Source organism: Poecilia formosa, unplaced genomic scaffold (genome assembly GCF_000485575.1).
Source record: "Poecilia formosa unplaced genomic scaffold, Poecilia_formosa-5.1.2 Scaffold378, whole genome shotgun sequence".
Lineage (NCBI taxonomy): Eukaryota > Metazoa > Chordata > Actinopteri > Cyprinodontiformes > Poeciliidae > Poecilia > Poecilia formosa.
Window position 1 is genome coordinate 586380 of NW_006800317.1, and position 10993 is coordinate 597372.

At 38.8% G+C, this 10993-nt stretch overlaps 1 long non-coding RNA gene across 1 annotated transcript in view; it reads right to left on the reverse strand.

Annotated features, from left to right (window-relative positions):
* LOC103154265 (uncharacterized) overlaps nt 1–9531 on the reverse strand; it is a 27237-nt gene extending 17706 nt beyond the window's left edge. The window contains exon 1 of the long non-coding RNA XR_477900.2: nt 9340–9531. This is a non-coding gene — a long non-coding RNA (uncharacterized LOC103154265). The remainder of the gene's footprint in view (nt 1–9339) is intronic.
* Nucleotides 9532–10993: the final 1462 nt, after the last annotated feature.

The following is a 10993-nucleotide window of genomic DNA, read 5'->3' on the forward strand; positions in this document are numbered from 1 at the left end:
GTCACCTTAAAGTTCTTTGATGGTTGTAACATAGCTAGGAAGTTTGATTCTGGGGAGGAAAATGTGGAAAATGATTGATAGGTTGCTTTTAGCCCAAAACTAAAACAACATCCTTGGGACTCGCCCGAGTCACTAAAACCAACCTGGTTCAGTAACAAGTGCACATTGTAATAAAAAGAGAAGGAGCGACCGTTAACAGGTGTGCCTTGTGAAGCTAGTTGACTGTAGGCTGCTCAGTCTGGCTAATTCACGGGGAAAGACGGGTGGGACATCTGGAAGATCTGAGATCTGTCATAGATCTGAGTTGTGCCGACAGTATGAAACACCAGAATTACACAACATTAGCTTGGTGTGATGTGAATTTTATTTTTCGTTTGAATTTTAAAAAATAATAAAATTCATGATCCGAGTATTCATCATTATGATTGATTATGATTGAGTTTTATTTATAAAACAAAATATCTGGATTTTTTTAACCCTTGTATGTAGGAATGGGGTCCAACCGACCCCACACACTTAAAACTTGCATCATTTGCCATAGTCCTCTACATTTGCCTCAGTCCTCGTGTAACACAGATGGGAAGGGTATTATACATATATTGGATGAATGGGCCAATAGGTTCGGCTATCGGAGCATGGTGGGGTGTTTAAATGACACACAAAGGCAGTTAAATTAATTTAAAGAACTGGCTTTAGTGACATAAACCATAAAATTGACAAACAGTTGTACAAGACACACAATTATGAAAATAAAATTGCACACAATAAAATACAAGAAATAATACTTGGCCAAGTGCTAGTTCTCAGTTTTAAATCTTTTGGGTGCACCCTGGTAATCTGAATTCTAAATGGTAATAGGCAACAGATTAATCAATTCCAGTTCCAATTCAGGTTCAACTCAACACCGTTCACATGAGGAGAATTTCCTACACAGCAGTTATAAAGTCCCACATAAAAACTGGTCCAAAAGGCAAGGTCCAAAATTCCAAGATTAAACAATAAGAATGAAAAATGTCAGTCAGTGGTCTCATACATAACCAACTGTGTGTGAAGATGCGAGTGATACAGGCCTACCACACCGCAGGGTGCAGCAGGACTCCAAATGGAAAAGAAGGAATCCAGTTCTTTCTAAGTCCAAGTGGGAAGGCTCCCCATCAAAGTCACAGGAGGAATCCACCTCAGGAACAATCCAGCATAAAAAAACCCTGACCTGTCATTAGACAGGACCAGCAGAATAACAGAATTTTATTAAGCTGTTCTAGCTTTAATCCTTAAATCATGTTTCTGTAGACATCAGATTTGACATCAATTTGTTATCAAATCAGTGATTCTTGAGATAAGGGACAAAATGGTTTTAAAATTCTTCCACCAAAAATATTATTTATTCCTGAAGTTATGTATTCATACATGACAAATAATGTTTTGGGAATGTAAATATGTTAAGGTGCAGGCTCCCAGCTGCAGCATTTTCTTTGAAATTACATTTTTACTGGATCTGACTGAGAACTTTGTCAACACCTTCAGACAAAAATAAATAGGTATAAAATTATTTTTTAATGAACTTATGACTGATATTTTTACTCTCTGTGGTGTCTTAATTATTTTAATTATGTCCATGTTTTTGAAATTAATCATACCACAATTTAAACATTTATTTAGTCTGTATTTAATTACTCCAGTTCAATCGATACAAAAAACAATTTTGAAAGTAATCACCACAATGAACAGTGTCCTTTATTAGTAAAAAAAAAACATATGCACCAAATACATGAATTCAGACATTTCACAAACAAATGCCTATCAAGAAACAAAAATAAATATTATTTTAAACAAAATGCAACATAAACTACATCTGACAGAGTTGACGGCACATGACGGTGTTGACACAAAACTGACGGTGGTGACAAACTAGTAAGTAAAAAGAAAACACTGAACTTGAAATGACATTTAAGAAGAATTAAATGCTGAAATGTTGTAGAATGTGAAGATATGAAGAAAAAAATGTGAAATAACCATATTTAGATTTCAAGGAACATCTAAATTTTTGAGAATGTACCTTTGTCACTGAAGTCATCAACCAGGACGATTTTCAATCAAAATGTAAAAGATGAATACAAACAAAAATATACAAGACAGAACTTTTTGAAATATATTGTGAACTAATTCATATCTTTCTAAATCGCTTAAAAGTCAGTATATTTAATCCCCAGGCAATAGACGTGTCACATATTCTCCTTCAATAAAATCCATAACAGCTGGTGAAATGCAGTATACACCCCTGGCGCTGCTTGTGCGGACTGGTGAGGATGGTTTTCTCAGCCTAACTAGGACATCCGAAAATGGCACAAAGCAGACTTCCCGACAACCTTGTTTTTGCTTGAAGCTAAGAGTTGGTCCATGAGGATGAAAAAAATTCCACTTGTACATCTTCGTGCTCTTTGTCAATTTGTAAGGCTTTAGCCAGCCACCACTTTCCATCATACATCACAACAAGCCAGTCTTCACTTTGGACATCAGTAGGATCAAAGTTGTTGTTCCTTTAGGTGTCTTGCTCGGCTCCTTCTCCATTTCCTCCATCAGAATTTCCAGAGGATTCTGAACTTTAGCAGTGGTTGAATTTTCATGGACATCTGGGTCCTGTGTTGTGTTGCCAAAACAGTGAATGGTGTTCACTGTTTTTTTTGCAAACAGTGAACAGATTTGCAAGATTTGCACTTGCAAATCTGTGGCTCTCCGCAAAAACATGAAAGGAACCTACAATGGATGACATTCCCCTGAGCTAGCACTTGGTGAATGTTTCTTGTTCCTGGAATTGATTTCAGGGTTTGCAGGAGGAGAGACTCATAAGACTGAAAATCTTCATTTGTCACAAATTGCAGCTTGACACCACTTAAGCTGTTGGACACCATGTCAAAGAATAATTTGCCATCTATAATATCCTGACCTCTCAGCACATCTCTTCACCATCACCCCAATGCCATCTGGAGCGCCTTTGCCATGTGATGTTGGGAAGAAATTCCATGTAGCTTTCTCAAATCCCAGACGTTGCGGGACAACACAGAGGAGAAAGAAGTTCTTCTTATTTTTATATTGTTTGCTTGGACCATCAGACCAAAAGTGGATAGTGTTTATAGCCGGATATCTGATGTGAATATCTGTGAGGATTTGATCCATATAGGTCCAGATGGCTGCAGCATCCTGACGCTTTGACTCTGAGATTGTGCAGAATCCTGCTTTTTGTTGCCCAGTGTAGAACATGCCTGTGTGAAGTGTGATCTGCGGGAGATTTTGTCCATAGTGACAGGATTGTACTTCTGAGCTGAATTTACATTTCTAGGCCTCAGAAAAGTCAACATGAACAATGGCTGTATTTTCATCACAATTTGCTATTCTATTCCGATACTCCTTGGTTTGATTTCGAACCAAGTGGACATGAGTGGTTGTCTCATTTTTTAATTTGTCTTGGTAGAGACACATAAGCTCTGACAAGGTGCCAGTGTATTCCTCCAGTTTGGTGTGAAAGTGAGTTCCAACTTCTGTTTGCTCCTCTACGCGTTTCCACTGTGACCATTTTACTGGTGTTGTCCCTTTTTCTGGAGAAAGACTTGAGCATTTGTTTAAACAGCGGGAGCAAGCGCGCAAAAGACAAGACTCACTTGCTGGAAAACAACAGATAAGTTTGAAACTCTCTTCAAGGTTGCTGGTTGCCACAGCATTGAATGATTTCAAGACCTCAAGCATCAACATAGCATTCTCATGGTACTGACACAGACAGGTTTTTCGATCTGAGGCTCTGATAGGTGTGATGTGGAAAGGACGCAAGGCACAGAATGATGAGTAACTAAGCGTAATATTTGGGTTTTGTTGGAGAAATACACCATGAAGGTTTTGCATAGTATTAGTTAGAATCATTCTTTGACGTTTTACTTTATTTCTGGTGATGGTGTCTTGCTTGTCAGTCGTCACCCTTGAATTGTTTTCCAAAAACATGTGCACACTCCGGGAGATGCGCTGGAGAAAACTAGGCTTCCTTTGTTTTTGCATTTTTTCTCTCAGTGTTTTGTAAGTCAAGCCAAACTCATGAACCCGATGAAGTAGCCGATATTTCTTGAGAATTCTACCAGACAAAGGAAGTTGTGCGTGCTTTGCTACAAGTTTGCTTCTTCTGGGAATATGATCGGTATTGCTTTTCAACTCTGCAGTCAAGGCATGGTGGAAAACTAATGATCTTTTGATTAATGGATTCCTTAGTTTGCTCCCTTGAAGCAACTTTTTGGTCTTAGTCTGAGGTGAGTCTTTTGTTTTTTTCTTTTTAAGTCTGTTTTTTTTTTCTTTTATGCGTACAAGTCGCTTTTTTAGAGTGCTTCTCTCTTTTGATAACTTGTGAATTTTGTCTTAGTTCTTTGACCTGTCTTGAATGCCTTTTCCTCATTCTAGATCTTTCCCTTTCCCCTGCTGCCCACTGCCTACTGCTCCTTGGTTCTTCAAAATTTAAATCTACAGGACTCTGCGGTGGGGTATCTACACTTTTCTGGCCTTCCTTTGCTCTTTTTCTGTGTTCTCTTGCCTCCTTTTGTTTTTGCTTCCAAAGTCTTCTCTTATGTCTCTTATCTCATTCACCCAGATCATTGATATGTTTTATTTTTCCCTCTTCCACTCTCTGTCTCCATCTTTTCCTTTCCTTTCTTAAAAACTCTTCCTTCAGCTCAGGCTGGCTATTAATGTAACAAGGCAAGACATATTTTCCATGCTTTAACCTCAATAATATGAGCTTTCATCGTGAACAAAGTAAGAATATACTATAATTTAGGCTTTAACTTTTGCTGAACGAAGAACGAGATGAACTTCGAGGAAACCAGTAGCCAATAAGAGCTAACGAGGCTAACGAGTTAGCTCTAACAGTGCTCGGCAGAAAAACTGAAGTTCAGTCTTTTTTTACTCACTTAACAACTTCCAGCTTAGAAGTCGGATGATAAACAGCAATTCTATCTGGAAAAGGGTTTGTTTCGAGTTCGTATCCAGTACTATAACCATCTTAACACAGGGACTCTCACGCTGCACAGCTTAACAGTTTACTCCTCATGGCGGATCTCTCCCACTCACACAAACAATGCTGCAGACACGAGGAAGAAGGCCGGGACTTACAGCGGCAGTCTGCATTCTGCCGCTGTAATCGCACTGGAAACTAAACTTCCTATTGGCTAGGTAGACCAACTAGCTTCCCTAACCTCTGTTTCTTAAAGAGGCATCCCCATTTTATGTGGGTTACACTCGCGCACACAAGGGTTAAATTAATCAGAACCAGAACCTTGAGGTTCTCCGTTGCTGAGTGTCGCTGCAAATCAGCAGAGAAATAATCGCAGCTGCTGCATTCCAGATCTTGCGCAACAGTTGAATCTTCACTGGACTAGAACCGAATCACACATCAACCTATTATTGAGAGCAACTTGCCCTGACAGTGTTGTAAGATGCCCTTGTGGAGCTCGGGTAACTGTTGTGCTGTTAGTGACTGTACTCTAATAATCAGACCACATTTAGTTTGTGGCTGCAGCAAGTTCAAGATAACCCACATCTGCATCTGAAGCAACTGAGTCAGTGAAGTAACTACATATGCTAGTCCGGGTAGCTACTTGAAGAAATGGCCACAATTCTTCAAGTCGCTATCCCTCCCTGCAATAGCTGTAGGTTGCGGTAAACCGATATTGTCACATTTAAGCTTTGATCGCTGGTGTTCCCACAAGCACTGACGAAAGCCGGTTAGCGTTAGGGTAACATGTAAACAAATGGCAGTTCCGGCTTGCAGCGGAAGTCGCTCCCATAATTCACGCAAAGCAGCATGGGGTGTAGGAATAAGGTGGATAAAGCCTGTCAAAATACGTACATGTATATCTAATATTGCTTTTATTTAGCTGATTTCGCAGTAAAAATGGTCACAAGGTGCTGCGCTGTCAGCTGCACAAACAGACAAGGGTCAAAACCAAGCCTGTCATTTTATTTTAATGAGGAAAGATGCGGAAAGCAGCCGTCAATCATAATGACTGGCAGCTCTCGGTGTAACCACGGATTTACAGCGAACACTTTATACAAGGTTCATATACTTTAAAAGTAAGTATGATTAGAAAGATATCAAATATCGCATAATGGAGAAGGTAGCGTCTAACCGTCAGTAACCATGGAAAGAATGTCATGCCGTCATGTAGCCTAGCATGTATGGAAAAAAATGATTAGCGTCTCATCTTCTGTACGTTTTTAATGCTGCTCCGGTTTAAGGGAAACGCTGTTTACGACATAGTGACATAAATCATGTGGTGTGAACTCAGGCAAAGTCGGTAATTTGATCAACACTTCAGGAGGGAGGAGATATGGGTCGGTTTCTAAGCTAGCTGTTTCAGGCTTCTGTAAATACCGCCGTCTAAGAGCCCCAACCAGGTGTGTACGTTCACATACAAATTAGCTTGATTCCAGAAAGTAGAAACCATGAATAAACTGACAAAAACAACTTGGAAAATTAACTTTAGCAGCTCAGTTCAATACTCCCGAATCTCACTTCCGATGTAAATCATGGCGCTTCAAATGATTAAGTGACGCAAGGGTCAATACTAGGGTTTTCCCTTTGTCATAAATGCTGTTTAACTTAATCAATGTAATATTATCTGGAAGTCATCTGGCTAACTGCTCAAGCCTTCGTGCTGACGTCTAAGCGTCAAATAAATGCAAATCAGTCTGAATACAATAACAATACTAATTCTTGTGTGTTGACAACTATAGGGAAAAAAGATCCGTCATAGCATCCTCAGTAAAATCCCTAGCTCCCCCTTTGCACCTGCAGAAAAAAATTTCTGGAGCCGCCACTGGAGGTGTCACGTGAAAAGTACCATGTTGGAACGACTGCGGCCGTAGACGTGACTGGAGGACCTGAACTCAGTTCATTGACGGATTAACAAACACACCTGGAGTGTTGTCTTGATTCTCTAATGATGTTATGCTGACTACCTGAAGGTGGAGTTTCGCAAAGAGCAGGAGTTTTTTAAAGAGACAAGGTGTTAAATTACAAAGTCAAATTTCTTTTAAGTCATATTTGATTATATATTGTTTATATAACAACTGAAGGTCACATAATTATTTGATTGTATTTGATTGATTCTATGATGCAGGAAAACACATCATACTGTCCCTTTAAGCTTGTGGTTCATGTGTTTGGGAACACCTCCCTCCATGACATTTTGCGGAAAATGCAGTTTCTTATGTCTGCTCTGCTCATTTCCCTCTAATAAAGGAAATTAAATCTACTTTTTGAATCAACCAACACAGTCTGACAGAAGAGAAATCTGCAGGAGGAAAGGAAAATAAATGAAGAGAGACTGAAAACATACATGCAGTGGAAGATGAGCTGAGCAGAGAGAACATCAGCACTGTGCTGACAGCGCACAATGCTCTTAGCCTTGGTCAGATCTAAGGAAGTGCTGCTGTCTTCTTAGTGATTTCCACACTGGTTTGGTGGTCGACAGCAGCGACGGGGGAATATCACATGACGCCCAATTATAGGGCAACATGAGCTCAGATGGTGGAAAAATCGGGGGAACAATTGATCTGACAGAGAGTGTTGAAGAGGAAACCTGGCAAGTCTGAAAACTGCCGCCGTACACCACGTTTTTCTGCTCAATAATACATCAAGCGGCTGTAAAACTGTCTGATCCGGATATGCAAGTCTTGTTAAACATGTTGCTAAATCACATAGCATTTGGTTGAAGAACCAGCGATTTAATTCGAACAATACCTTGGATGCCGTTTCCGTGGCTTTTGTTTGAAACTCCACAGGCTGTTGGTCAATGAACGGCGAAAAGTAAGTTTGGCTTTTAAAAGCGTCATGAAAACTCTTTCTGTGAGGCTAAAATATCGCAGATGAGGCTCAGAGGCAGCTGATGGTTTTACAAGAACAGTAAAAACAGACAAAAAAACGAAACAGAGAGAGAGATATGAGCAATATGATAGCTCGTACGTATTATGATTAATCATAAAGAGTTTGGCAGGAGCATGGCCTGCTAATGGAAGCTTATGCTGCGGCTGGGAAAATGATAAGCACTGAATACGACGGAGGCAGCAGTTTTCTGTTCCTGTGATGGGACACATGTGAGCAGACAGGAAGCCAGCAACCAATAGAAATGTTTTAAACTGTTAAAAATACAGCAGAATGTGAACTACAGAGAGGTGCCAAACAAGGACCACAATATGATTGGAAAAAGTTTTTTAAGTCGGGATCCACTGTTTGCAATTTTCTTACCCCTTGGCAATTATCGATTTTTAAAAAGCCTGACCTGCCAATTCTGGTTTTGGGCAATTTTTTTGTCTTAAATATCACTAAATATTGCAATAAAGTCGCTGAAATGGTAACAGCGGAGTGACTATTGTTAACTGCAGACATGACCTGGTGGGTCAGTCAGTCTGACCTCTCACTGCAGAGCAGAAGAGAACAAAGTTGAGTTTTAGACCTTTGCTGAGGAAGATAAGATTGGAGGATAAGATCGGCTTCACATATAAGTATTAGCAGCTTAGACTGATATGGAAACACATCCATCAATATGGGACTCTATTACTCATTACTTATCCCTGTATCCCAGCTTTAAAAATCACAATATGAATTTAGGATTTATATAATATACATTAAAACTTATAGTTTAAGCCAAGTTGTGTTCACACGATCATTCCTTGTATTATTTTATAAAAGCCTGCTGCAGGCAGGGAGGGAATTCAAGTGGGTGATGTAATCTTTCACTTCTAACTTTGGTGTCAGAACATGAAATAATTTTATCTTTATCTAATTGATGATTCTGTTACCTTACTTTTTTAGAATCATAATTGTGATAAATAAAAACACCAACTCCATTGTGCTCCAAAAGTCACAGTATAAAGTCTTGGAGGACATGTTTTCTCAAAAACTTTAACTCACTTTGTTTTTAGTAACGTTAAGCAGAAATGGATAAATAACAGCAGCTTAACTGAGATTCTGGTCAAAGTGAAATGCAGTTTCTCTTAATTTTCTTGTAGCAAAAACAACAGCAGAGGCTGTTTATGTCAGACTGACATAAAAAAAAATGACTAAGTAATTGTAAGTAATTGATACACAATGACACAATATGTAAACTAATTTTAAGGACTTTATTTAGCAAAAAATGGCTAATTCTCTATGTCCTACATAAATTCCGTCATTTCATCAGGAAAATTCATTTTATCGTACATATGAGTGATTATTGACAGCTTATCCAGCAGCAGCACATTCAGATGCTGTGCCTGCATTGTGATGTGCAGCATGTGGGTCAGTTCGTTGTGTGCGGATCATACCAGACTGTCCAGGTGGAGGTATTCCAGATGGGAGTCTTGGGAGATGCAGCAGCACAGTTAGGACTCCTGCTTGGCTGCCCCAGCACGGCTCCATGGCAATGGGCTTCGGCAACACCTGCGTACGACACGATGACAAAAATCCTCAGTTTAACATTCAGACAAATACAGGAATCTGTACTTAAACATAACTCTAACATTGTGTTTGTAGAGATAACACTATGTTAGCATCATGACAATTATATTGATGATGCCAGGAATTGCACCTGATATTTATCCTTTTGAATTTGGTTCCACATATTCTCATATGAATTGTTTTTAAGCTAAAATATATTTTATGTCCATTTGTTTTCTGTTTGTCAGAGACCATTTGAGTTCATCAATATTTGATGTAAGCATGGATAGCAGTCGATTGAGGTGGCTGTTGATGTTAAATTAAATTGTGGAAGCGTGGCCAACACGGACATCCCTGTATGGAACCAGAAAGCAGAGGGGCTATTGCAGAGCAGCTGACAGTAAAAAAAAAAAAAAAAAAAAAAAAAAAAAGACAGACTACAATTCTAAAACCGAGTATAAACTCATCATTCACAATTTCTCCTTTTTTCTCTCTCTCAATGGATCGTTTGAAATTCTACCAGAGAAATCCAAGTCAATGGGAGAAATCTCAGACTGAGCAGTGAGAGAAGATGAAAATCAAGCAGAATTGCGTAAAGCAATACCAAAACTAGATATGGACATTATGTGGTAAAATTTCTCCAAATACACATAAAATAAAAACTAGTTTTGATGTACCTAAAATCCACCCTACTTTTTAATTAAATTTATTTTGCTTGATTTGTTTCCTATGTGTGATCCCTATGGAAGTAAGTATGGAAGTAAATATGTGGCATCAGAATTTGAATAAAAAATGCATCTAAAACTTCAATGTTGTATATTTGTGCTTAGTTTTTCAATTTCAAAATTAATTCAGAATATAATTTTGGTCTAAAAAAAATTCAGTGTCATTATTTGTACATGTTTACAGTTTTCATTTGTTAAAAAATTCACATTCCAACTTCAAAGTGATGAAATTTTCAATATATATATATATATATATATATTGAACTTGCTCAAATTCGCTGTCTCAAACTCAGCGTGTAAAAATTCGCTGTACAAAAATGGCAAGGTTACTTCAGGTCACAGACATTAGCAATTGTTGTCAGATTTCAACACCCAGCCAATCACATGACCCAAGTGTTTTGATTGGCTATTTCTTCAGCATGATGCTGAAGAAATACCAGCATCATGCCAGCGACCATGGAGGCGAACGCAAACCCAACCCCAACAGTGAGTCTATGCTTTCATATTTCTATAGTATATTTTATTTTGCGCATTAAGTTTGATACATTATCTTAAAGCTTGATTTAAAACATGGGTTTGGGCCGTTGTTAATCTTACACCGTGTAATGCTGGCATATTAGTTTTCGCTACCTCCTATACCCCCAGCCCCCTCTCCCCCTTCTCTTGGCTGTTCCACACCCAATTTTCCCGTGTTTTATTTCAAAAAGGAATACCACTTGCGCCAAGTCTAGAATCTTTAAAGAGAACTGATGGATGGCAACTTTCCGGGTTGTTTGTATGTTGTCTTAGGTGAGACTGAGACAGGCAGTCTTAGTAA